Below are 26,809 nucleotides of genomic sequence, written 5' to 3'. Positions count from 1 at the left end.
CCCTTAGCAGCACAATGAGAGGATTCAGGTATGATGATTGTAACTGAAATAAGTCACACAGAAAAAGAAACATCATAAGATATCAGTAATACACGGAATGTAAACTTGGCTACACAGGAACTGAATTACAGAACAGAACAGGGTCTCAAATTTAGAAAACCAACTTATGCTTGCTTAAGGGGAAAGGTGAGTTGGGGTGCTGCATAAAACCAGAGATTGAAATGAGCACAGATAAAGTTCCTTAAGCCAAATATGGAATAGACAAGAGCTACTCCTTGCTCAACGAAATGGACTAAACACCGCATATTAAACGCCTAAGAATGTACCTGACTAGTAAGTATCTTAAAACCTATGGATTGCTATGTCTCCGAAAGAGAATCAAGCATGTGTACAGGGGCATAAACGCAGCAGTGATAGGATTGGAGAGGTTCGGTGAGCAAATGAAGACCCTTTGAAGTCATATTGAATGGTACACATTCCACGGGTTTCAAATACCCAGGTTTAAGGTATTCTTCCTTCAGCTAAAAGATGCATGTGGAACCCAAGTATGATCAACCATGTGAACGGGAGACGTGTTCAAATATGTCTCAGTTTTCCTCCCCTGGTACTCGGGTGCAACATTCCAGACGCTTTACTAACACTCTCCCCACTTGGAGAGTCAGCGCCTTTAACCTCTTGTTTGGCCCATTTTGCTATTTCTTGGAAGATGAACAGGAATAGCGAGAACCAATGAGAGACTAGCTGGAGGTGTCTGGACGGGCAAATTTAACTCTCATTTCCCACCAGGAAGAGGAAATAACCAAAGGCTCAGCATGCCGGGCCGGAACCATATTAGGGCCTGAAGCCATCCTGCGGTGTTGCGGCCAGGTCACAAGAAAGCGAGTTGAAGAAAGGAGCTCAGGGGCACTGCAATTCACAAACCAGCAGAGTTATAAATGACAGCTATCGTCCAAAAATAGACTGAAGTAAGGCTGCCAAGAGGACTTGAAAGCAGGGCAGAATTGCAGGAAACCGATTGGCACAATGATGCCATCCTGCGGTGTTGCGGCCAGCTCAAAAGAAAGCGAGTTGAAGAAAGGAGCTCAGGGGCACTGTAATTCACAAACCTGCAGAGTTGTAAATGACAGCTATCGTCCAAAAATATACTGAAGTAAGGCTGCCAAGAGGACTTGAAAGCGGAGCAGAATTGCAGGAAACCGATTTCAGGAGGTAGACTGGAATTGCATTGAAAGCATAGGAAAAGAGGCAGAACGTCCACAATGATGCACTTGGCCAAAAAGGGCGTATGCGTTTTTTCCTGAATATATTCAGGAAAAAACGCATACGCCCTTTTTGGCCAACCAAGCAAGCTTGCAAAGGAAATCTGCACTACAATGAAGTCTCACTTCCCCCCGGTCAAAAGGGCCATCTGAAAAAAGTGTAAAATCCAGAAAGGCAGGACAGGCCATGGAGAACTGGGAGCCTTGTTATGCTGATGGGCGGGATGTAAATTGCGAACAACCACTCAGGAGAAGTGTATGGTGTTTCCTGAAACATCTAAAAAACAAAGCAACAGAACCTAGGGCACTTCCACTTATGGTCCTATAGCTTAGGGAAATTAAAATCAAAAAGACACAGCCACCCCAAAGTTTGGGACGCCTCTGTTTACAAGAACCTCGTTTACCGTACAAGTTCAATATCACAGAAAGTGAAAAATGGATAAAGAAGTTGTGGTACTCATGTACAAAGCAATATCACTCAGCAATGAAATCTATGTCACCAGGCCCGTAGCAGCATAATGAGTGGATTCGGGTACGGTGATTCTAACTGAAATAAGTCACACAGAAAAAGAAACATCATAAGATATCAGTAATACAATGAATGTAAACTTGGCTACACAGGAACTGAATTACAGAACAGAACAGGGTCTCAAATTTAGAAAACCAACTTATGCTTGCTTAAGGGGAAAGGTGAGTTGGGGTGCTGCATAAAACCAGAGATTGAAATGAGCACAGATAAAGTTCCTTAAGCCAAATATGGAATAGACAAGAGCTACTCCTTGCTCAACGAAATGGACTCAACACCGCATATTAAACGCCTAAGAATGTACCTGACTAATAAGTATCTTAAAACCTATGGATTGCTATGTCTCCGAAAAAGAATCAAGCATGTGTACAGGGGCATAAACGCAGCAGTGATAGGATTGGAGAGGTTCGTGAGCAAATGAAGACCCTTTGAAGTCATATTGCATGGTACCCATTCCACGGGTTTCAACTACCCAAGTTTAAGGTATTCTTCCTTCAGGTAAAACATGCATGTGGAACCTAGAGTATGATCAACCATGTGATCGGGAGATGTGTTCAAATATGTCTCAGTTTTCCTCCCCTGGTACTCGGGTGCAACATTCCAGACGCTTTACTAACACTCTCCCCACTTGGAGAGTCAGTCCCTTTAACCTCCTGTTTGGCACAGTTTGCAATTTCTGCGGAAGATGAACAGGAATAGCGAGAACCAATGAGAGGCTAGCTGGAGGTGTCTGGACGGGCAAATTTAACTCTCATTTCCCACCAGGAAGAGGAAACAACCAAAGGCTCAGCGTGCCGTACCAGAACCAGATTAGGGCCTGAACCCATCCTGCGGTGTTGCGGCCAGCTCAAAAGAAAGCGAGTTGAAGAAAGGAGCTCAGGGGCACTGTAATTCACAAACCTGCAGAGTTATAAATGACAGCTATCGTCCAAAAATAGACTGAAGTAAGGCTGCCAAGAGGACTTGAAAGCGGGGCAGAATTCCAGGAAACCGATTTCAGGAGGTAGACTGGAATTGCATTGAAAGCATAGGAAAAGAGGCAGAACGTCCACAATGATGCACTTGGCCAAAAAGGGCGTATGCGTTTTTTCCTGAATATATTCAGGAAAAAACGCATACGCCCTTTTTGGCCAACCAAGCAAGCTTGCAAAGGAAATCTGCACTACAATGAAGTCTCACTTCCCCCCGGTCAAAAGGGCCATCTGAAAAAAGTGTAAAATCCAGAAAGGCAGGACAGGCCATGGAGAACTGGGAGCCTTGTTATGCTGATGGGCGGGATGTAAATTGCCAACAGACACTCGGGAGAAATGTATGGTGTTTCCTGAAACATCTAAAAAACAAAGCAACAGAGCCTAGGGCACTTCCACTTATGGTCCTATAGCTTAGGGAAATTAAAATCAAAAAGACACAGCCACCCCAAAGTTTGGAACGGCTCTGTTTACAAGAACCTCGTTTACAGTACAAGTTCAACATCGCAGAAAGTGAAAAATGGATAAAGAAATTGTGGTATTTACTTACAAAGCAATATCACTCAGCAATGAAATCTGTGTCATCAGGCCCTTAGCAGCACAATGAGTGGATTCAGGTATGATGATTCTAACTGAAATAAGTCACACAGAAAAAGAAACATCATAAGATATCACTAATACACGGAATGTAAACTTGGCTACACAGGAACTGAATTACAGAACAGAACAGGATCTCAAATTTAGAAAACCAACTTATGCTTGCTTAAGGGGAAAGGTGAGTTGGGGTGCTGCATAAAACCAGAGATTGAAATGAGCACAGATAAAGTTCCTTAAGCCAAATATGGAATAGACAAGAGCTACTCCTTGCTCAACGAAATGGACTCAACACCGCATATTAAACGCCTAAGAATGTACCTGACTAGTAAGTATCTTAAAACCTATGGATTGCTATCTCTCCGAAAGAGAATCAAGCATGTGTACAGGGGCATAAATGCAGCAGTGATAGGATTGGAGAGGTTCTTGAGCAAATGAAGACCGTTTGAAGTCATATTGCATGGTACCCATTCCACGGGTTTCAACTACCCAAGTTTAAGGTATTCTTCCTTCAGGTAAAACATGCATGTGGAACCTAGAGTATGATCAACCATGTGATCGGGAGACGTGTTCAAATATGTCTCAGTTTTCGTACCCTGGTACTCGGGTGCAACATTCCAGACACTTTACTAACACTCTCCCCACTTGGAGAGTCAGTCCCTTTAACCTCCTGTTTGGCCCAGTTTGCAATTTCTGTGGAAGATGAACAGGAATAGCGAGAACCAATGAGAGGCTAGCTGGAGGTGTCTGGACGGGCAAATTTAACTCTCATTTCCCACCAGGAAGAGGAAATAACCAAAGGCTCAGCGTGCCATGCCGGAACCAGATTAGGGCCTGAAGCCATCCTGCGATGTTGCGGCCAGCTCAAAAGAAAGCGAGTTGAAGAAAGGAGCTCAGGGGCACTGTAATTCACAAACCTGCAGAGTTATAAATGACAGCTATCGTCCAAAAATAGACTGAAGTAAGGCTGCCAAGAGGACTTGAAAGCGGGGCAGAATTGCAGGAAACCGATTTCAGGAGGTAGACTGGAATTGCATTGAAAGCATAGGAAAAGAGGCAGAACGTCCACAATGATGCACTTGGCCAAAAAGGGCGTATGCGTTTTTTCCTGAATATATTCAGGAAAAAACGCATACGCCCTTTTTGGCCAACCAAGCAAGCTTGCAAAGGAAATCTGCACTACAATGAAGTCTCACTTCCCCCCGGTCAAAAGGGCCATCTGATAAAAGTGTAAAATCGAGAAAGGCAGGACAGGCCATGGAGAACTGGGAGCCTTGTTATGCTGATGGGCGGGATGTAAATTGCCAACAACCACTCGGGAGAAGTGTATGGTGTTTCCTGAAACATCTAAAAAAGAAAGCAACAGAACCTAGGGCACTTCCACTTATGGTCCTATAGCTTAGGGAAATTAAAATCAAAAAGACACAGCCACCCCAAAGTTTGGAAGGGCTCTGTTTACAAAAACCTCGTTTACAGTACAAGTTCAATATCACAGAAAGTGAAAAATGGATAAAGAACTTGTGGTACTTACGTACAATGCAGTATCACTCAGCAATGAAATCTATGTCATCAGGCCCGTAGCAGCATAATGAGTGGATTCAGGTACGATGATTCTAACTGAAATAAGTCACACAGAAAAAGAAACATCATAAGATATCAGTAATACACGGAATGTAAACTTGGCTACACAGGAACTGAATTCCAAAACAGAACAGGGTCTCAAATTTAGAAAACCAACTTATGCTTGCTTAAGGGTAAAGGTGAGTTGGGGTGCTGCATAAAACCAGAGATTGAAATGAGCACAGATAAAGTTCCTTAAGCCAAATATGGAATAGACAAGAGCTACTCCTTGCTCAACGAAATGGACTCAACACCCCATATTAAACGCCTAAGAATGTACCTGACTAGTAAGTATCTTAAAACCTATGGATTGCTATGTCTCCGAAAGAGAATCAAGCATGTGTACAGGGGCATAAATGCAGCAGTGATAGGATTGGAGAGGTTCGTGAGCAAATGAAGACCCTTTGAAGTCATATTGCATGGTACCCATTCCACGGGTTTCAACTACCCAGGTTTAAGGTATTGTTCCTTCAGCTAAAACATGCATGTGGAACCTAGAGTATGATCAACCATGTGATTGGGAGACGTGTTCAAATATGTCTCAGTTTTCGTACCCTGGTACTCGGGTGCAACATTCCAGACGCTTTACTAACACTCTCCCCACTTGGAGAGTCAGTCCCTTTAACCTCCTGTTTGGCCCAGTTTGCAATTTCTGCGGAAGATGAACAGGAATAGCGAGAACCAATGAGAGGCTAGCTGGAGGTGTCTGGACGGGCAAATTTAACTCTCATTTCCCACCAGGAAGAGGAATTAACCAAAGGCAAAGCGTGCCGTGCCGGAACCAGATTAGGGCCTGAAGCCATCCTGCGGTGTTGCGGCCAGGTCACAAGAAAGCGAGTTGAAGAAAGGAGCTCAGGGGCACTGTAATTCACAAACCTGCAGAGTTATAAATGACAGCTATCGTCCAAAAATACACTGAAGTAAGGCTGCCAAGAGGACTTGAAAGCGGGGCAGAATTGCAGGAAACCGATTTCAGGAGGTAGACTGGAATTGCATTGAAAGCATAGGAAAAGAGGCAGAACGTCCACAATGATACACTTGGCCAAAAAGGGCGTATGCGTTTTTTCCTGAATATATTCAGGAAAAAACGCATACGCCCTTTTTGGCCAACCAAGCAAGCTTGCAAAGGAAATCTGCACTACAATGAAGTCTCACTTCCCCCCGGTCAAAAGGGCCATCTGAAAAAAGTGTAAAATCCAGTAAGGCAGGACAGGCCATGGAGAACTGGGAGCCTTGTTATGCTGATGGGCGGGATATAAATTGCCAACAACCACTTGGGAGAAGTGTATGGTGTTTCCTGAAACATCTAAAAACAAAGCAACAGAGCCTAGGGCACTTCCGCTTATGGTCCTATAGCTTAGGGAAATTAAAATCAAAAAGACACAGCCACCCCAAAGTTTGGGACGCCTCCGTTTACAAGTACCTCGTTTACCGTACAAGTTCAATATCACAGAAAGTGAAAAAAGGATAAAGAACTTGTGGTACTTACGTACAATGCAGTATCACTCAGCAATGAAATCTATGTCATCAGGCCCGTAGCAGCATAATGAGTGGATTCAGGTACGATGATTCTAACTGAAATAAGTCACACAGAAAAAGAAACATCATAAGATATCACTAATACACGGAATGTAAACTTGGCTACACAGGAACTGCATTCCAAAACAGAACAGGGTCTCAAATTTAGAAAACCAACTTATGCTTGCTTAAGGGGAAAGGTGAGTTGGCGTGCTGCATAAAACCAGAGATTGAAATGAGCACAGATAAAGTTCCTTAAGCCAAATATGGAATAGACAAGAGCTACTCCTTGCTCAGCGAAATGGACACAAAACCCCATATTAAACGCCTAAGAATGCACCTGACTAGTAAGTATCTTAAAACCTATGGATTGCTATGTCTCCGAAAGAGAATCAAGCATGTGTACAGGGGCATAAACGCAGCAGTGATAGGATTGGAGAGGTTCGTGAGCAAATGAAGACCCTTTGAAGTCATATTGCATGGTACCCATTCCACGGGTTTCAACTCTCCAGTTTTAAGGTATTCTTCCTTCAGCTAAAACATGCATGTGGAACCCAGAGTATGATCAACCATGTGAACGGGAGACGTGTTCAAATATGTCTCAGTTTTCCTCCCCTGGTACTCGGGTGCAACATTCCAGACGCTTTACTAACACTCTCCCGACTTGGAGAGTCAGTCCCTTTAACCTCCTGTTTGGCCCAGTTTGCAATTTCTGCGGAAGATGAACAGGAATAGCGAGAACCAATGAGAGGCTAGCTGGAGGTGTCTGGACGGGCAAATTTAACTCTCATTTCCCACCAGGAAGAGGAATTAACCAAAGGCTCAGCGTGCCATGCCGGAACCAGATTAGGGCCTGAAGACATCCTGCGGTGTTGCGGCCAGGTCACAAGAAAGCGAGTTGAAGAAAGGAGCTCAGGGGCACTGTAATTCACAAACCTGCAGAGTTATAAATGACAGCTATCGTCCAAAAATAGACTGAAGTAAGGCTGCCAAGAGGACTTGAAAGCGGGGCAGAATTGCAGGAAACCGATTTCAGGAGGTAGACTGGAATTGCATTGAAAGCATAGGAAAAGAGGCAGAACGTCCACAATGATGCACTTGGCCAAAAAGGGCGTATGCGTTTTTTCCTGAATATATTCAGGAAAAAACGCATACGCCCTTTTTGGCCAACCAAGCAAACTTGCAAAGGAAATCTGCACTACAATGAAGTCTCACTTCCCCCCGGTCAAAAGGGCCATCTGAAGAAAGTGTAAAATCCAGAAAGGCAGGACAGGCCATGGAGAACTGGGAGCCTTGTTATGCTGATGGGCGGGATGTAAATTGCCAACAGACACTCGGGAGAAGTGTATGGTGTTTCCTGAAACATCTAAAAAACAAAGCAACAGAGCCTAGGGCACTTCCACTTATGGTCCTATAGCTTAGGGAAATTAAAATCAAAAAGACACAGCCACCCCAAAGTTTGGGACGCCTCTGTTTACAAGAACCTCGTTTACAGTACAAGTTCAATATCACAGAAAGTGAAAAATGGATAAAGAACTTGTGGTACTTACGTACAATGCAGTATCACTCAGCAATGAAATCTATGTCATCAGGCCCGTAGCAGCATAATGAGTGGATTCAGGTACGATGATTCTAACTGAAATAAGTCACACAGAAAAAGAAACATCATAAGATATCAGTAATACACGGAATGTAAACTTGGCTACACAGGAACTGAATTACAGAACAGAACAGGTTCTCAAATTTAGAAAACCAACTTATGCTTGCTTAAGGGGAAAGGTGAGTTGGGGTGCTGCATAAAACCAGAGATTGAAATGAGCACAGATAAAGTTCCTTAAGCCAATATGGAATAGACAAGAGCTACTCCTAGCTCAACGAAATGGACTCAACACCGCATATTAAACGCCTAAGAATGTACCTGAGTAGTAAGTATCTTAAAACCTATGGATTGCTATGTCTCCGAAAGAGAATCAAGCATGTGTACAGGGGCATAAACGCAGCAGTGATAGGATTGGAGATGTTCGGTGAGCAAATGAAGACCCTTTGAAGTCATATTGCATGGTACCCATTCCACGGGTATCAACTACCCAGGTTTTAGGTATTCTTCCTTCAGCTAAAACATGCATGTGGAACCCAGAGTATGATCAACCATGTGATCGGGAGATGTGTTCAAATATGTCTCAGTTTTCCTCCCCTGGTACTCGGGTGCAACATTCCAGACGCTTTACTAACACTCTCCCCACTTGGAGAGTCAGCGCCTTTAACCTCCTGTTTGGCACAGTTTGCAATTTCTGCGGAAGATGAACAGGAATAGCGAGAACCAATGAGAGGCTAGCTGGAGGTGTCTGGACAGGCAAATTTAACTCTCATTTCCCACCAGGAAGAGGAAATAACCAAAGGCTCAGCGTGCCGTACCAGAACCAGATTAGGGCCTGAACCCATCCTGCGGTGTTGCGGCCAGCTCAAAAGAAAGCGAGTTGAAGAAAGGAGCTCAGGGGCACTGTAATTCACAAACCTGCAGAGTTATAAATGACAGCTATCGTCCAAAAATAGACTGAAGTAAGGCTGCCAAGAGGACTTGAAAGCGGGGCAGAATTGCAGGAAACCGATTTCAGGAGGTAGACTGGAATTGCATTGAAAGCATAGGAAAAGAGGCAGAACGTCCACAATGATGCACTTGGCCAAAAAGGGCGTATGCGTTTTTTCCTGAATATATTCAGGAAAAAACGCATACGCCCTTTTTGGCCAACCAAGCAAGCTTGCAAAGGAAATCTGCACTACAATGAAGTCTCACTTCCCCCCGGTCAAAAGGGCCATCTGAAAAAAGTGTAAAATCCAGAAAGGCAGGACAGGCCATGGAGAACTGGGAGCCTTGTTATGCTGATGGGCGGGATGTAAATTGCAAACAGACACTCGGGAGAAGTGTATGGTGTTTCCTGAAACATCGAAAAAACAAAGCAACAGAGCCTAGGGCACTTCCACTTATGGTCCTATAGCTTAGGGAAATTAAAATCAAAAAGACACAGCCACCCCAAAGTTTGGAACGGCTCTGTTTACAAGAACCTCGTTTACAGTACAAGTTCAACATCGCAGAAAGTGAAAAATGGATAAAGAAGTTGTGGTATTTACTTACAAAGCAATATCACTCAGCAATGAAATCTGTGTCATCAGGCCCTTAGCAGCACAATGAGTGGATTCAGGTATGATGATTCTAACTGAAATAAGTCACACAGAAAAAGAAACATCATAAGATATCACTAATACACGGAATGTAAACTTGGCTACACAGGAACTGAATTACAGAACAGAACAGGATCTCAAATTTAGAAAACCAACTTATGCTTGCTTAAGGGGAAAGGTGAGTTGGGGTGCTGCATAAAACCAGAGATTGAAATGAGCACAGATAAAGTTCCTTAAGCCAAATATGGAATAGACAAGAGCTACTCCTTGCTCAACGAAATGGACTCAACACCGCATATTAAACGCCTAAGAATGTACCTGACTAGTAAGTATCTTAAAACCTATGGATTGCTATGTCTCCGAAAGAGAATCAAGCATGTGTACAGGGCATAAATGCAGCAGTGATAGGATTGGAGTGGTTCGTGAGCAAATGAAGACCCTTTGAAGTCATATTGCATGGTACCCATTCCACGGGTTTCAACTACCCAAGTTTAAGGTATTCTTCCTTCAGGTAAAACATGCATGCGGAACCTAGAGTATGATCAACCATGTGATCGGGAGACGTGTTCAAATATGTCTCAGTTTTCGTACCCTGGTACTCGGGTGCAACATTCCAGACACTTTACTAACACTCTCCCCACTTGGAGAGTCAGTCCCTTTAACCTCCTGTTTGGCCCAGTTTGCAATTTCTGTGGAAGATGAACAGGAATAGCGAGAACCAATGAGAGGCTAGCTGGAGGTGTCTGGACGGGCAAATTTAACTCTCATTTCCCACCAGGAAGAGGAAATAACCAAAGGCTCAGCGTGCCATGCCGGAACCAGATTAGGGCCTGAAGCCATCCTGCGATGTTGCGGCCAGCTCAAAAGAAAGCGAGTTGAAGAAAGGAGCTCAGGGGCACTGTAATTCACAAACCTGCAGAGTTATAAATGACAGCTATCGTCCAAAAATAGACTGAAGTAAGGCTGCCAAGAGGACTTGAAAGCGGGGCAGAATTGCAGGAAACCGATTTCAGGAGGTAGACTGGAATTGCATTGAAAGCATAGGAAAAGAGGCAGAACGTCCACAATGATGCACTTGGCCAAAAAGGGCGTATGCGTTTTTTCCTGAATATATTCAGGAAAAAACGCATATGCCCTTTTTGGCCAACCAAGCAAGCTTGCAAAGGAAATCTGCACTACAATGAAGTCTCACTTCCCCCCGGTCAAAAGGGCCATCTGATAAAAGTGTAAAATCGAGAAAGGCAGGACAGGCCATGGAGAACTGGGAGCCTTGTTATGCTGATGGGCGGGATGTAAATTGCCAACAACCACTCGGGAGAAGTGTATGGTGTTTCCTGAAACATCTAAAAAAGAAAGCAACAGAACCTAGGGCACTTCCACTTATGGTCCTATAGCTTAGGGAAATTAAAATCAAAAAGACACAGCCACCCCAAAGTTTGGAAGGGCTCTGTTTACAAGAACCTCGTTTACAGTACAAGTTCAATATCACAGAAAGTGAAAAATGGATAAAGAACTTGTGGTACTTACGTACAATGCAGTATCACTCAGCAATGAAATCTATGTCATCAGGCCCGTAGCAGCATAATGAGTGGATTCAGGTACGATGATTCTAACTGAAATAAGTCACACAGAAAAAGAAACATCATAAGATATCAGTAATACATGGAATGTAAACTTGGCTACACAGGAACTGAATTCCAAAACAGAACAGGGTCTCAAATTTAGAAAACCAACTTATGCTTGCTTAAGGGTAAAGGTGAGTTGGGGTGCTGCATAAAACCAGAGATTGAAATGAGCACAGATAAAGTTCCTTAAGCCAAATATGGAATAGACAAGAGCTACTCCTTGCTCAACGAAATGGACTCAACACCCCATATTAAACGCCTAAGAATGTACCTGACTAGTAAGTATCTTAAAACCTATGGATTGCTATGTCTCCGAAAGAGAATCAAGCATGTGTACAGGGGCATAAATGCAGCAGTGATAGGATTGGAGAGGTTCGTGAGCAAATGAAGACCCTTTGAAGTCATATTGCATGGTACCCATTCCACGGGTTTCAACTACCCAGGTTTAAGGTATTGTTCCTTCAGCTAAAACATGCATGTGGAACCTAGAGTATGATCAACCATGTGATTGGGAGACGTGTTCAAATATGTCTCAGTTTTCGTACCCTGGTACTCGGGTGCAACATTCCAGACGCTTTACTAACACTCTCCCCACTTGGAGAGTCAGAGCCTTTAACCTCCTGTTTGGCCCAGTTTGCAATTTCTGCGGAAGATGAACAGGAATAGCGAGAACCAATGAGAGGCTAGCTGGAGGTGTCTGGACGGGCAAATTTAACTCTCATTTCCCACCAGGAAGAGGAATTAACCAAAGGCAAAGCGTGCCGTGCCGGAACCAGATTAGGGCCTGAAGCCATCCTGCGGTGTTGCGGCCAGGTCACAAGAAAGCGAGTTGAAGAAAGGAGCTCAGGGGCACTGTAATTCACAAACCTGCAGAGTTATAAATGACAGCTATCGTCCAAAAATACACTGAAGTAAGGCTGCCAAGAGGACTTGAAAGCGGGGCAGAATTGCAGGAAACCGATTTCAGGAGGTAGACTGGAATTGCATTGAAAGCATAGGAAAAGAGGCAGAACGTCCACAATGATACACTTGGCCAAAAAGGGCGTATGCGTTTTTTCCTGAATATATTCAGGAAAAAACGCATACGCCCTTTTTGGCCAACCAAGCAAGCTTGCAAAGGAAATCTGCACTACAATGAAGTCTCACTTCCCCCCGGTCAAAAGGGCCATCTGAAAAAAGTGTAAAATCCAGTAAGGCAGGACAGGCCATGGAGAACTGGGAGCCTTGTTATGCTGATGGGCGGGATATAAATTGCCAACAACCACTTGGGAGAAGTGTATGGTGTTTCCTGAAACATCTAAAAACAAAGCAACAGAGCCTAGGGCACTTCCGCTTATGGTCCTATAGCTTAGGGAAATTAAAATCAAAAAGACACAGCCACCCCAAAGTTTGGGACGCCTCCGTTTACAAGTACCTCGTTTACCGTACAAGTTCAATATCACAGAAAGTGAAAAAAGGATAAAGAACTTGTGGTACTTACGTACAATGCAGTATCACTCAGCAATGAAATCTATGTCATCAGGCCCGTAGCAGCATAATGAGTGGATTCAGGTACGATGATTCTAACTGAAATAAGTCACACAGAAAAAGAAACATCATAAGATATCACTAATACACGGAATGTAAACTTGGCTACACAGGAACTGCATTCCAAAACAGAACAGGGTCTCAAATTTAGAAAACCAACTTATGCTTGCTTAAGGGGAAAGGTGAGTTGGCGTGCTGCATAAAACCAGAGATTGAAATGAGCACAGATAAAGTTCCTTAAGCCAAATATGGAATAGACAAGAGCTACTCCTTGCTCAGCGAAATGGACACAAAACCCCATATTAAACGCCTAAGAATGCACCTGACTAGTAAGTATCTTAAAACCTATGGATTGCTATGTCTCCGAAAGAGAATCAAGCATGTGTACAGGGGCATAAACGCAGCAGTGATAGGATTGGAGATGTTCGGTGAGCAAATGAAGACCCTTTGAAGTCATATTGCATGGTACCCATTCCACGGGTATCAACTACCCAGGTTTTAGGTATTCTTCCTTCAGCTAAAACATGCATGTGGAACCCAGAGTATGATCAACCATGTGATCGGGAGATGTGTTCAAATATGTCTCAGTTTTCCTCCCCTGGTACTCGGGTGCAACATTCCAGACGCTTTACTAACACTCTCCCCACTTGGAGAGTCAGCGCCTTTAACCTCCTGTTTGGCACAGTTTGCAATTTCTGCGGAAGATGAACAGGAATAGCGAGAACCAATGAGAGGCTAGCTGGAGGTGTCTGGACAGGCAAATTTAACTCTCATTTCCCACCAGGAAGAGGAAATAACCAAAGGCTCAGCGTGCCGTACCAGAACCAGATTAGGGCCTGAACCCATCCTGCGGTGTTGCGGCCAGCTCAAAAGAAAGCGAGTTGAAGAAAGGAGCTCAGGGGCACTGTAATTCACAAACCTGCAGAGTTATAAATGACAGCTATCGTCCAAAAATAGACTGAAGTAAGGCTGCCAAGAGGACTTGAAAGCGGGGCAGAATTGCAGGAAACCGATTTCAGGAGGTAGACTGGAATTGCATTGAAAGCATAGGAAAAGAGGCAGAACGTCCACAATGATGCACTTGGCCAAAAAGGGCGTATGCGTTTTTTCCTGAATATATTCAGGAAAAAACGCATACGCCCTTTTTGGCCAACCAAGCAAGCTTGCAAAGGAAATCTGCACTACAGTGAAGTCTCACTTCCCCCCGGTCAAAAGGGCCATCTGAAAAAAGTGTAAAATCCAGAAAGGCAGGACAGGCCATGGAGAACTGGGAGCCTTGTTATGCTGATGGGCGGGATGTAAATTGCAAACAGACACTCGGGAGAAGTGTATGGTGTTTCCTGAAACATCGAAAAAACAAAGCAACAGAGCCTAGGGCACTTCCACTTATGGTCCTATAGCTTAGGGAAATTAAAATCAAAAAGACACAGCCACCCCAAAGTTTGGAACGGCTCTGTTTACAAGAACCTCGTTTACAGTACAAGTTCAACATCGCAGAAAGTGAAAAATGGATAAAGAAGTTGTGGTATTTACTTACAAAGCAATATCACTCAGCAATGAAATCTGTGTCATCAGGCCCTTAGCAGCACAATGAGTGGATTCAGGTATGATGATTCTAACTGAAATAAGTCACACAGAAAAAGAAACATCATAAGATATCACTAATACACGGAATGTAAACTTGGCTACACAGGAACTGAATTACAGAACAGAACAGGATCTCAAATTTAGAAAACCAACTTATGCTTGCTTAAGGGGAAAGGTGAGTTGGGGTGCTGCATAAAACCAGAGATTGAAATGAGCACAGATAAAGTTCCTTAAGCCAAATATGGAATAGACAAGAGCTACTCCTTGCTCAACGAAATGGACTCAACACCGCATATTAAACGCCTAAGAATGTACCTGACTAGTAAGTATCTTAAAACCTATGGATTGCTATGTCTCCGAAAGAGAATCAAGCATGTGTACAGGGCATAAATGCAGCAGTGATAGGATTGGAGTGGTTCGTGAGCAAATGAAGACCCTTTGAAGTCATATTGCATGGTACCCATTCCACGGGTTTCAACTACCCAAGTTTAAGGTATTCTTCCTTCAGGTAAAACATGCATGCGGAACCTAGAGTATGATCAACCATGTGATCGGGAGACGTGTTCAAATATGTCTCAGTTTTCGTACCCTGGTACTCGGGTGCAACATTCCAGACACTTTACTAACACTCTCCCCACTTGGAGAGTCAGTCCCTTTAACCTCCTGTTTGGCCCAGTTTGCAATTTCTGTGGAAGATGAACAGGAATAGCGAGAACCAATGAGAGGCTAGCTGGAGGTGTCTGGACGGGCAAATTTACCTCTCATTTCCCACCAGGAAGAGGAAATAACCAAAGGCTCAGCGTGCCATGCCGGAACCAGATTAGGGCCTGAAGCCATCCTGCGGTGTTGCGGCCAGCTCAAAAGAAAGCGAGTTGAAGAAAGGAGCTCAGGGGCACTGTAATTCACAAACCTGCAGAGTTATAAATGACAGCTATCGTCCAAAAATAGACTGAAGTAAGGCTGCCAAGAGGACTTGAAAGCGGGGCAGAATTGCAGGAAACCGATTTCAGGAGGTAGACTGGAATTGCATTGAAAGCATAGGAAAAGAGGCAGAACGTCCACAATGATGCACTTGGCCAAAAAGGGCGTATGCGTTTTTTCCTGAATATATTCAGGAAAAAACGCATATGCCCTTTTTGGCCAACCAAGCAAGCTTGCAAAGGAAATCTGCACTACAATGAAGTCTCACTTCCCCCCGGTCAAAAGGGCCATCTGATAAAAGTGTAAAATCGAGAAAGGCAGGACAGGCCATGGAGAACTGGGAGCCTTGTTATGCTGATGGGCGGGATGTAAATTGCCAACAGACACTCGGGAGAAGTGTATGGTGTTTCCTGAAACATCTAAAAAACAAAGCAACAGAGCCTAGGGCACTTCCACTTACGGTCCTATAGCTTAGGGAAATTAAAATCAAAAAGACACAGCCACCCCAAAGTTTGGAACGGCTCTGTTTACAAGAACCTCGTTTACAGTACAAGTTCAACATCGCAGAAAGTGAAAAATGGATAAAGAAGTTGTGGTATTTACTTACAAAACAATATCACTCAGCAATGAAATCTGTGTCATCAGGCCCTTAGCAGCACAATGAGTGGATTCAGGTATGATGATTCTAACTGAAATAAGTCACACAGAAAAAGAAACATCATAAGATATCACTAATACACGGAATGTAAACTTGGCTACACAGGAACTGCATTCCAAAACAGAACAGGGTCTCAAATTTAGAAAACCAACTTATGCTTGCTTAAGGGGAAAGGTGAGTTGGCGTGCTGCATAAAACCAGAGATTGAAATGAGCACAGATAAAGTTCCTTAAGCCAAATATGGAATAGACAAGAGCTACTCCTTGCTCAGCGAAATGGACACAAAACCCCATATTAAACGCCTAAGAATGCACCTGACTAGTAAGTATCTTAAAACCTATGGATTGCTATGTCTCCGAAAGAGAATCAAGCATGTGTACAGGGGCATAAACGCAGCAGTGATAGGATTGGAGAGGTTCGTGAGCAAATGAAGACCCTTTGAAGTCATATTGCATGGTACCCATTCCACGGGTTTCAACTCTCCAGTTTTAAGGTATTCTTCCTTCAGCTAAAACATGCATGTGGAACCCAGAGTATGATCAACCATGTGAACGGGAGACGTGTTCAAATATGTCTCAGTTTTCCTCCCCTGGTACTCGGGTGCAACATTCCAGACGCTTTACTAACACTCTCCCGACTTGGAGAGTCAGTCCCTTTAACCTCCTGTTTGGCCCAGTTTGCAATTTCTGCGGAAGATGAACAGGAATAGCGAGAACCAATGAGAGGCTAGCTGGAGGTGTCTGGACGGGCAAATTTAACTCTCATTTCCCACCAGGAAGAGGAATTAACCAAAGGCTCAGCGTGCCGTGCCGGAACCAGATTAGGGCCTGAAGACATCCTGCGGTGTTGCGGCCAGGTCACAAGAAAGCGAGTTGAAGAAAGGAGCTCAGGGGCACTGTAATTCACAAACCTGCAGAGTTATAAATGACAGCTATCGTCCAAAAATAGACTGAAGTAAGGCTGCCAAGAGGACTTGAAAGCGGGGCAGAATTGCAGGAAACCGATTTCAGGAGGTAGACTGGAATTGCATTGAAAGCATAGGAAAAGAGGCAGAACGTCCACAATGATGCACTTGGCCAAAAAGGGCGTATGCGTTTTTTCCTGAATATATTCAGGAAAAAACGCATACGCCCTTTTTGGCCAACCAAGCAAACTTGCAAAGGAAATCTGCACTACAATGAAGTCTCACTTCCCCCCGGTCAAAAGGGCCATCTGAAGAAAGTGTAAAATCCAGAAAGGCAGAACAGGCCATGGAGAACTGGGAGCCTTGTTATGCTGATGGGCGGGATGTAAATTGCCAACAGACACTCGGGAGAAGTGTATGGTGTTTCCTGAAACATCTAAAAAACAAAGCAACAGAGCCTAGGGCACTTCCACTTATGGTCCTATAGCTTAGGGAAATTAAAATCAAAAAGACACAGCCACCCCAAAGTTTGGGACGCCTCTGTTTACAAGAACCTCGTTTACAGTACAAGTTCAATATCACAGAAAGTGAAAAATGGATAAAGAACTTGTGGTACTTACGTACAATGCAGTATCACTCAGCAATGAAATCTATGTCATCAGGCCCGTAGCAGCATAATGAGTGGATTCAGGTACGATGATTCTAACTGAAATAAGTCACACAGAAAAAGAAACATCATAAGATATCAGTAATACACGGAATGTAAACTTGGCTACACAGGAACTGAATTACAGAACAGAACAGGTTCTCAAATTTAGAAAACCAACTTATGCTTGCTTAAGGGGAAAGGTGAGTTGGGGTGCTGCATAAAACCAGAGATTGAAATGAGCACAGATAAAGTTCCTTAAGCCAATATGGAATAGACAAGAGCTACTCCTAGCTCAACGAAATGGACTCAACACCGCATATTAAACGCCTAAGAATGTACCTGAGTAGTAAGTATCTTAAAACCTATGGATTGCTATGTCTCCGAAAGAGAATCAAGCATGTGTACAGGGGCATAAACGCAGCAGTGATAGGATTGGAGATGTTCGGTGAGCAAATGAAGACCCTTTGAAGTCATATTGCATGGTACCCATTCCACGGGTATCAACTACCCAGGTTTTAGGTATTCTTCCTTCAGCTAAAACATGCATGTGGAACCCAGAGTATGATCAACCATGTGATCGGGAGATGTGTTCAAATATGTCTCAGTTTTCCTCCCCTGGTACTCGGGTGCAACATTCCAGACGCTTTACTAACACTCTCCCCACTTGGAGAGTCAGCGCCTTTAACCTTCTGTTTGGCACAGTTTGCAATTTCTGCGGAAGATGAACAGGAATAGCGAGAACCAATGAGAGGCTAGCTGGAGGTGTCTGGACGGGCAAATTTAACTCTCATTTCCCACCAGGAAGAGGAAATAACCAAAGGCTCAGCGTGCCGTACCGGAACCAGATTAGGGCCTGAAGCCATTCTGCGGTGTTGCGGCCAGCTCAAAAGAAAGCGAGTTGAAGAAAGGAGCTCAGGGGCACTGTAATTCACAAACCTGCAGAGTTATAAATGACAGCTATCGTCCAAAAATAGACTGAAGTAAGGCTGCCAACAGGACTTGAAAGCGGGGCAGAATTGCAGGAAACCGATTTCAGGAGGTAGACTGGAATTGCATTGAAAGCATAGGAAAAGAGGCAGAACGTCCACAATGATGCACTTGGCCAAAAAGGGCGTATGCGTTTTTTCTTGAATATATTCAGGAAAAAACGCATACGCCCTTTTTGGCCAACCAAGCAAGCTTGCAAAGGAAATCTGCACTACAATGAAGTCTCACTTCCCCCCGGTCAAAAGGGCCATCTGAAAAAAATGTAAAATCCAGAAAGGCAGGACAGGCCATGGAGAACTGGGAGCCTTGTTATGCTGATGTGCGGGATGTAAATTGCCAACAGACACTTGGGAGAAGTGTATGGTGTTTCCTGAAACATCTAAAAAACAAAGCAACAGAGCCTAGGGCACTTCCACTTATGGTCCTATAGCTTAGGGAAATTAAAATCAAAAAGACACAGCCACCCCAAAGTTTGGGACGCCTCCGTTTACAAGAACCTCGTTTACCGTACAAGTTCAATATCACAGAAAGTGAAAAATGGATAAAGAACTTGTGGTACTTACGTACAATGCAGTATTACTCGGCAATGAAATCTATGTCATCAGGCCCGTAGCAGCATAATGAGTGGATTCAGGTACGATGATTCTAACTGAAATAAGTCACACAGAAAAAGAAACATCATAAGATATCACTAATACACGGAATGTAAACTTGGCTACACAGGAACTGCATTCCAAAACAGAAAAGGGTCTCAAATTTAGAAAACCAACTTATGCTTGCTTAAGGGTAAAGGTGAGTTGGGGTGCTGCATAAAACCAGAGATCGAAATGAGCACAGATAAAGTTCCTTAAGCCAAATATGGAATAGACAAGAGCTACTCCTTGCTCAACGAAATGGACTCAACACCCCATATTAAACGCCTAAGAATGTACCTGACTAGTAAGTATCTTAAAACCTATGGATTGCTATGTCTCCGAAAGAGAATCAAGCGTGTGTACAGGGGCATAAACGCAGCAGTGATAGGATAGGAAAGTGTCGGTGAGGAAATGAAGACCCTTTTAAGTCATACTGCATGGTACCCATTACACGGGTCTCAACTCTCCAGCTTTAAGGTATTCTTCCTTCAGCTAAAACATGCATGTGGAACCCAGAGTATGATCAAGCATGTGATCGGGAGACGTGTTCTAATATGTCTCAGTTTTCGTACCCTGGTACTCGGGTGCAACATTCCAGACGCTTTACTTACACTCTCCCGACTTGGAGAGTCAGTCCCTTTAACCTCCTGTTTGGCCCAGTTTGCAATTTCTGCGGAAGATGAACAGGAATAGGGAGAACCAATGAGAGACTAGGTGGAGGTGTCTGGACGGGCAAATTTAACTCTCACTTCCCACCAGGAAGAGGAAATAACCAAAGGCTCAGCATGCCGTGCCGGAACCAGATTAGAGCCTGAAGCCATCCTGCGGTGTTGCGGCCAGCTCAAAAGAAAGCGAGTTGAAGAAAGGAGCTCAGGGGCACTGTAATTCACAAACCTGCAGAGTTATAAATGACAGCTATCGTCCAAAAATATACTGAAGTAAGGCTGCCAAGAGGACTTGAAAGCGGGGCAGAATTGCAGGAAACCGATTTCAGGAGGTAGACTGGAATTGCGTTGAAAGCACAGGAAAAGAGGCAGAACGTCCACAATGATGCACTTGGCCGAAAAGGGCGTATGCGTTTTTTCCTGAATATATTCAGGAAAAAACGCAGACGCCCTTTTTGGCCAACCAAGCAAGCTTGCAAAGGAAATCTGCACTACAATGAAGTCTCACATCCCCCCAGTCAAAAGGGCCATCTGAAAAAAGTGTAAAATCCAGAAAGGCAGGACAGGCCATGGAGAACTGGGAGCCATGTTATGCTGATGGGCGGGATGTAAATTGCCAACAGACACTCGGGAGAAGTGTATGGTGTTTCCTGAAACATCTAAAAAACAAAGCAACAGAGCCTAGGGCACTTCCACTTATGGTCCTATAGCTTAGGGAAATTCAATTCAATAAGACACAGCCACCCCAAAGTTGGGGACGCCTCTGTTTACAAGAACCTCGTTTACAGTACAAGTTCAACATCGCAGAAAGTGAAAAATGGATAAAGAAGTTGTGGTATTTACTTACAAAGCAATATCACTCAGCAATGAAATCTATGTCATCAGGCCCTTAGCAGCACAATGAGTGGATTCAGGTACGATGATTCTAACTGAAATAAGTAACACAGAAAAAGAAACATCATAAGATATCAGTAATACACAGAATGTAAACTTGGCTACACAGGAACTGAATTACAAAACAGAACAGGGTCTCAAATTTAGAAAACCAACTTATGCTTGCTTAAGGGAAAAGGTGAGTTTGGGTGCTGCATAAAACCAGAGATTGAAATGAGCACAGATAAAGTTCCTTAAGCCAAATATGGAATAGACAAGAGCTACTCCTTGCTCGATGAAATGGACTCAACACCGCATATTAAACGCCTACGAATGTACCTGACTAGTAATTATCTTAAAACCTATGGATTGCTATGTCTCCGAAAGGGAATCAAGCATGTGTACAGGGACATAAACGCAGCATTGATAGGATTGGAGAGGTTCGGTGAGCAAATGAAGACCCTTTGAAGTCATATTGCATGGTACCCATTCCACGGGTTTCAACTACCCAGGTTTAAGGTATTCTTCCTTCAGCTAAAACATGCATGTGGAACCTAGAGTATGATCAACCATGTGATCGGGAGACGTGTTCAAATATGTCTCAGTTTTCGTACCTGGTACTCGGGTGCAACATTCCAGACGCTTTACTAACACTCTCCCGACTTGGAGAGTCAGACCCTTTAACCTCCTGTTTGGCCCAGTTTGCAATTTCTGCGGAAGATGAACAGGAATAGAGAGAACCAATGACAGACTAGCTGGAGGTGTCTGGACGGGCAAATTTAACTCTCATTTCCCACCAGGAAGAGGAAATAACCAAAGGCTCAGCGTGCCGTACCGGAACCAGATTAGGGCCTGAAGCCTGCCTGCGGTGTTGCGGTCAGCTCAAAAGAAAGCGAGTTGAAGAAAGGAGCTCAGGGGCACTGTAATTCACAACCCTGCAGAGTTATAAATGACAGCTATCGTCCGAAAATATACTGAAGTAAGGCTGCCAAGAGGACTTGAAAGCGGAGCAGAATTGCAGGAAACCGATTTCAGGAGGTAGACTGGAATTGCATTGAAAGCATAGGAAAAGAGGCAGAACGTCCACAATGATGCACTTGGCCAAAAAGGGCGTATGCGTTTTTTCCTGAATATATTCAGGAAAAAACGCATACGCCCTTTTTGGCCAACCAAGCAAGCTTGCAAAGGAAATCTGCACTACAATGAAGTCTCACTTCCCCCCGGTCAAAAGGGCCATCTGAAAAAAGTGTAAAATCCAGAAAGGCAGGACAGGCCATGGAGAAATGGGAGCCTTGTTATGCTGATGGGCGGGATGTAAATTGCCAACAACCACTCGGGAGAAGTGTATAGTGTTTCCTGAAACATCTAAAAAACAAAGCAACAGAACCTAGGGCACTTCCACTTATGGTCCTATAGCTTAGGGAAATTAAAATCAAAAAGACACAGCCACCCCAAAGTTTCGAACGGCTCTGTTTACAAGAACCTCGTTTACAGTACAAGTTCAACATCGCAGAAAGTGAAAAATGGATAAAGAAGTTGTGGTATTTACTTACAAAGCAATATCACTCAGCAATGAAATCTGTGTCATCAGGCCCTTAGCAGCACAATGAGTGGATTCAGGTATGATGATTCTAACTGAAATAAGTCACACAGAAAAAGAAACATCATAAGATATCAGTAATACACGGAATGGAAACTTGGCTCCACACGAACTGAATTACAGAACAGAACAGGGTCTCAAATTTAGAAAACCAACTTATGATTGCTTAAGGCTAAAGGTGAGTTGGGGTGCTGCATAAAACCAGAGATTGAAATGAGCACAGATAAAGTTCCTTAAGCCAAATATGGAATAGACAAGAGCTACTCCTTGCTCAACGAAATGGACTCAACACCCCATATTAAACGCCTAAGAATGTACCTGACTAGTAAGTATCTTAAAACCTATGGATTGCTATGTCTCCAAAAGAGAATCAAGCGTGTGTACAGGGGCACAAACGCAGCAGTGATAGGATTGGAGAGTTTCGGTGAGCAAATGAAGACCCTTTGAAGTCATATTGCATGGTACCCATTACACGGGTCTCAACTCTCCAGGTTTAAGGTATTCTTCCTTCAGCTAAAACATGCATGTGGAACCCAGAGTATGATCAACCGTGTGAATGGGAGACGTGTTCAAATATGTCTCAGGTTTCCTCCCCTGGTACTCGGGTGCAACATTCCAGATGCTTTACTAACACTCTCCCTACTTGGAGAGTCAGTGCCTTTAACCTCCTGTTTGCCGCAGATTGCAATTTCTGCGGAAGATGAACAGGAATAGCGAGAACCAATGAGAGACTACCTGGAGGTGTCTGGATGGGCAAATTTAACTCTCATTTCCCACCAGGAAGAGGAATTAACCAAAGGCTCAGCGTGCTGTGCCGGAACCAGATTAGGGCCTGAAGACATCCTGCGGTGTTGCGGCCAGGTCACAAGAAAGCGAGTTGAAGAAAGGAGCTCAGGGGCACTGTAATTCACAAACCTGCAGAGTTATAAATGACAGCTATCGTCCAAAAATAGACTGAAGTAAGGCTGCCAAGAGGACTTGAAAGCGGGGCAGAATTGCAGGAAACCGATTTCAGGAGGTAGACTGGAATTGCATTGAAAGCATAGGAAAAGAGGCAGAACGTCCACAATGATGCACTTGGCCAAAAAGGGCGTATGCGTTTTTTCCTGAATATATTCAGGAAAAAACGCATACGCCCTTTTTGGCCAACCAAGCAAACTTGCAAAGGAAATCTGCACTACAAGGAAGTCTCACTTCCCCCCGGTCAAAAGGGCCATCTGAAAAAAGGGTAAAATCCAGAAAGGCAGGACAGGCCATGGAGAACTGGGAGCCTTGTTATGCTGATGGGCGGGATGTAAATTGCCAACAGACACTCGGGAGAAGTGTATGGTGTTTCCTGAAACATCTAAAAAACAAAGCAACAGAGCCTAGGGCACTTCCACTTATGGTCCTATAGATTAGGGAAATTAAAATCAAAAAGACACAGCCACCCCAAAGTTTGGGACGCCTCTGTTTACAAGAACCTCGTTTACCGTACAAGTTCAATATCACAGAAAGTGAAAAATGGATAAAGAACTTGTGGTACTTACGTACAATGCAGTATCACTCAGCAATGAAATCTATGTCATCAGGCCCGTAGCAGCATAATGAGTGGATTCAGGTACGATGATTCTAACTGAAATAAGTCACACAGAAAAAGAAACATCATAAGATATTAGTAATACACGGAATGTAAACTTGGCTACACAGGAACTGAATTACAGAACAGAACAGGTTCTCAAATTTAGAAAACCAACTTATGCTTGCTAAAGGGTAAAGGTGACTTGGGGTGCTGCATAAAACCAGAGATTGAAATGAGCACAGATAAAGTTCCTTAAGCCAAATATGGAATAGACAAGAGCTACTCCTAGCTCAAAGAAATGGACTCAACACCGCATATTAAACGCCTAAGAATGTACCTGACTAGTAAGTATCTTAAAACCTATGGATTGCTATGTCTCCGAAAGAGAATCAAGCATGTGTACAGGGGCATAAACGCAGCAGTGATAGGATTGGAGATGTTCGGTGAGCAAATGAAGACCCTTTGAAGTCATATTGCATGGTACCCATTCCACGGGTTTCAACTACCCAGGTTTTACGTATTCTTCCTTCAGCTAAAACATGCATGTGGAACCCAGAGTATGATCAACCATGTGATCGGGAGACGTGTTCAAATATGTCTCAGTTTTCGTACCCTGGTACTCGGGTGCAACATTCCAGACGCTTTACTAACACTCTCCCCACTTGGAGAGTCAGCGCCTTTAACCTCCTGTTTGGCACAGTTTGCAATTTCTGCGGAAGATGAACAGGAATAGCGAGAACCAATGAGAGGCTAGCTGGAGGTGTCTGGACGGGCAAATTTAACTCTCATTTCCCACCAGGAAGAGGAAATAACCAAAGGCTCAGCGTGCCGTACCGGAACCAGATTAGGGCCTGAAGCCATTCTGCGGTGTTGCGGCCAGCTCAAAAGAAAGCGAGTTGAAGAAAGGAGCTCAGGGGCACTGTAATTCACAAACCTGCAGAGTTATAAATGACAGCTATCGTCCAAAAATAGACTGAAGTAAGGCTGCCAAGAGGACTTGAAAGCGGGGCAGAATTGCAGGAAACCGATTTCAGGAGGTAGACTGGAATTGCATTGAAAGCATAGGAAAAGAGGCAGAACGTCCACAATGATGCACTTGGCCAAAAAGGGCGTATGCGTTTTTTCCTGAATATATTCAGGAAAAAACGCATACGCCCTTTTTGGCCAACCAAGCAAACTTGCAAAGGAAATCTGCACTACAAGGAAGTCTCACTTCCCCCCGGTCAAAAGGGCCATCTGAAAAAAGGGTAAAATCCAGAAAGGCAGGACAGGCCATGGAGAACTGGGAGCCTTGTTATGCTGATGGGCGGGATGTAAATTGCCAACAGACACTCGGGAGAAGTGTATGGTGTTTCCTGAAACATCTAAAAAACAAAGCAACAGAGCCTAGGGCACTTCCACTTATGGTCCTATAGATTAGGGAAATTAAAATCAAAAAGACACAGCCACCCCAAAGTTTGGGACGCCTCTGTTTACAAGAACCTCGTTTACCGTACAAGTTCAATATCACAGAAAGTGAAAAATGGATAAAGAACTTGTGGTACTTACGTACAATGCAGTATCACTCAGCAATGAAATCTATGTCATCAGGCCCGTAGCAGCATAATGAGTGGATTCAGGTACGATGATTCTAACTGAAATAAGTCACACAGAAAAAGAAACATCATAAGATATTAATAATACACGGAATGTAAACTTGGCTACACAGGAACTGAATTACAGAACAGAACAGGTTCTCAAATTTAGAAAACCAACTTATGCTTGCTTAAGGGTAAAGGTGACTTGGGGTGCTGCATAAAACCAGAGATTGAAATGAGCACAGATAAAGTTCCTTAAGCCAAATATGGAATAGACAAGAGCTACTCCTAGCTCAAAGAAATGGACTCAACACCGCATATTAAACGCCTAAGAATGTACCTGACTAGTAAGTATCTTAAAACCTATGGATTGCTATGTCTCCGAAAGAGAATCAAGCATGTGTACAGGGGCATAAACGCAGCAGTGATAGGATTGGAGATGTTCGGTGAGCAAATGAAGACCCTTTGAAGTCATATTGCATGGTACCCATTCCACGGGTTTCAACTACCCAGGTTTTACGTATTCTTCCTTCAGCTAAAACATGCATGTGGAACCCAGAGTATGATCAACCATGTGATCGGGAGACGTGTTCAAATATGTCTCAGTTTTCGTACCCTGGTACTCGGGTGCAACATTCCAGACGCTTTACTAACACTCTCCCCACTTGGAGAGTCAGCGCCTTTAACCTCCTGTTTGGCACAGTTTGCAATTTCTGCGGAAGATGAACAGGAATAGCGAGAACCAATGAGAGGCTAGCTGGAGGTGTCTGGACGGGCAAATTTAACTCTCATTTCCCACCAGGAAGAGGAAATAACCAAAGGCTCAGCGTGCCGTACCGGAACCAGATTAGGGCCTGAAGCCATTCTGCGGTGTTGCGGCCAGCTCAAAAGAAAGCGAGTTGAAGAAAGGAGCTCAGGGGCACTGTAATTCACAAACCTGCAGAGTTATAAATGACAGCTATCGTCCAAAAATAGACTGAAGTAAGGCTGCCAACAGGACTTGAAAGCGGGGCAGAATTGCAGGAAACCGATTTCAGGAGGTAGACTGGAATTGCATTGAAAGCATAGGAAAAGAGGCAGAACGTCCACAATGATGCACTTGGCCAAAAAGGGCGTATGCGTTTTTTCTTGAATATATTCAGGAAAAAACGCATACGCCCTTTTTGGCCAACCAAGCAAGCTTGCAAAGGAAATCTGCACTACAATGAAGTCTCACTTCCCCCCGGTCAAAAGGGCCATCTGAAAAATGTGTAAAATCCAGAAAGTCAGGACAGGCCATGGAGAACTGGGAGCCTTGTTATGCTGATGGGCGGGATGTAAATTACCAACAGACACTTGGGAGAAGTGTATGGTGTTTCCTGAAACATCTAAAAAA

The 26,809-nt window shown here is 43.9% G+C and overlaps 2 long non-coding RNA genes across 6 annotated transcripts in view; both read right to left on the bottom strand.

The window, feature by feature from the left end:
* The window catches only part of LOC307181094, a 500,233-nt gene extending 481,106 nt beyond the window's left edge, over positions 1–19,127 (bottom strand). The window contains exon 1 of one of the 3 annotated variants that reach the window (XR_013825874.1): positions 19,091–19,127. This is a non-coding gene — a long non-coding RNA (uncharacterized lncRNA). Of the gene's footprint in view, positions 1–15,932; positions 15,952–19,086 lie in introns of those variants that run through there. The other 2 variants (XR_013825875.1, XR_013825876.1) reach the window with 2 other exon arrangements.
* A 1,542-nt stretch (positions 19,128–20,669) lies between these two features.
* LOC307181096 overlaps positions 20,670–26,809 on the bottom strand; it is a 993,591-nt gene continuing 987,451 nt past the window's right edge. For all 3 annotated transcript variants that reach the window (XR_013825893.1, XR_013825894.1, XR_013825895.1), the window contains exon 4: positions 20,670–20,752. This is a non-coding gene — a long non-coding RNA (uncharacterized lncRNA). The remainder of the gene's footprint in view (positions 20,753–26,809) is intronic.

The sequence above is a fragment of the Stenella coeruleoalba genome (genome assembly GCF_951394435.1).
Source record: "Stenella coeruleoalba genome assembly, contig: scaffold_57, whole genome shotgun sequence".
NCBI lineage: Eukaryota > Metazoa > Chordata > Mammalia > Artiodactyla > Delphinidae > Stenella > Stenella coeruleoalba.
The sequence above is the reverse complement of the archived record's forward strand: the minus strand, read 5'-3'. Positions and strand labels throughout refer to the sequence as shown.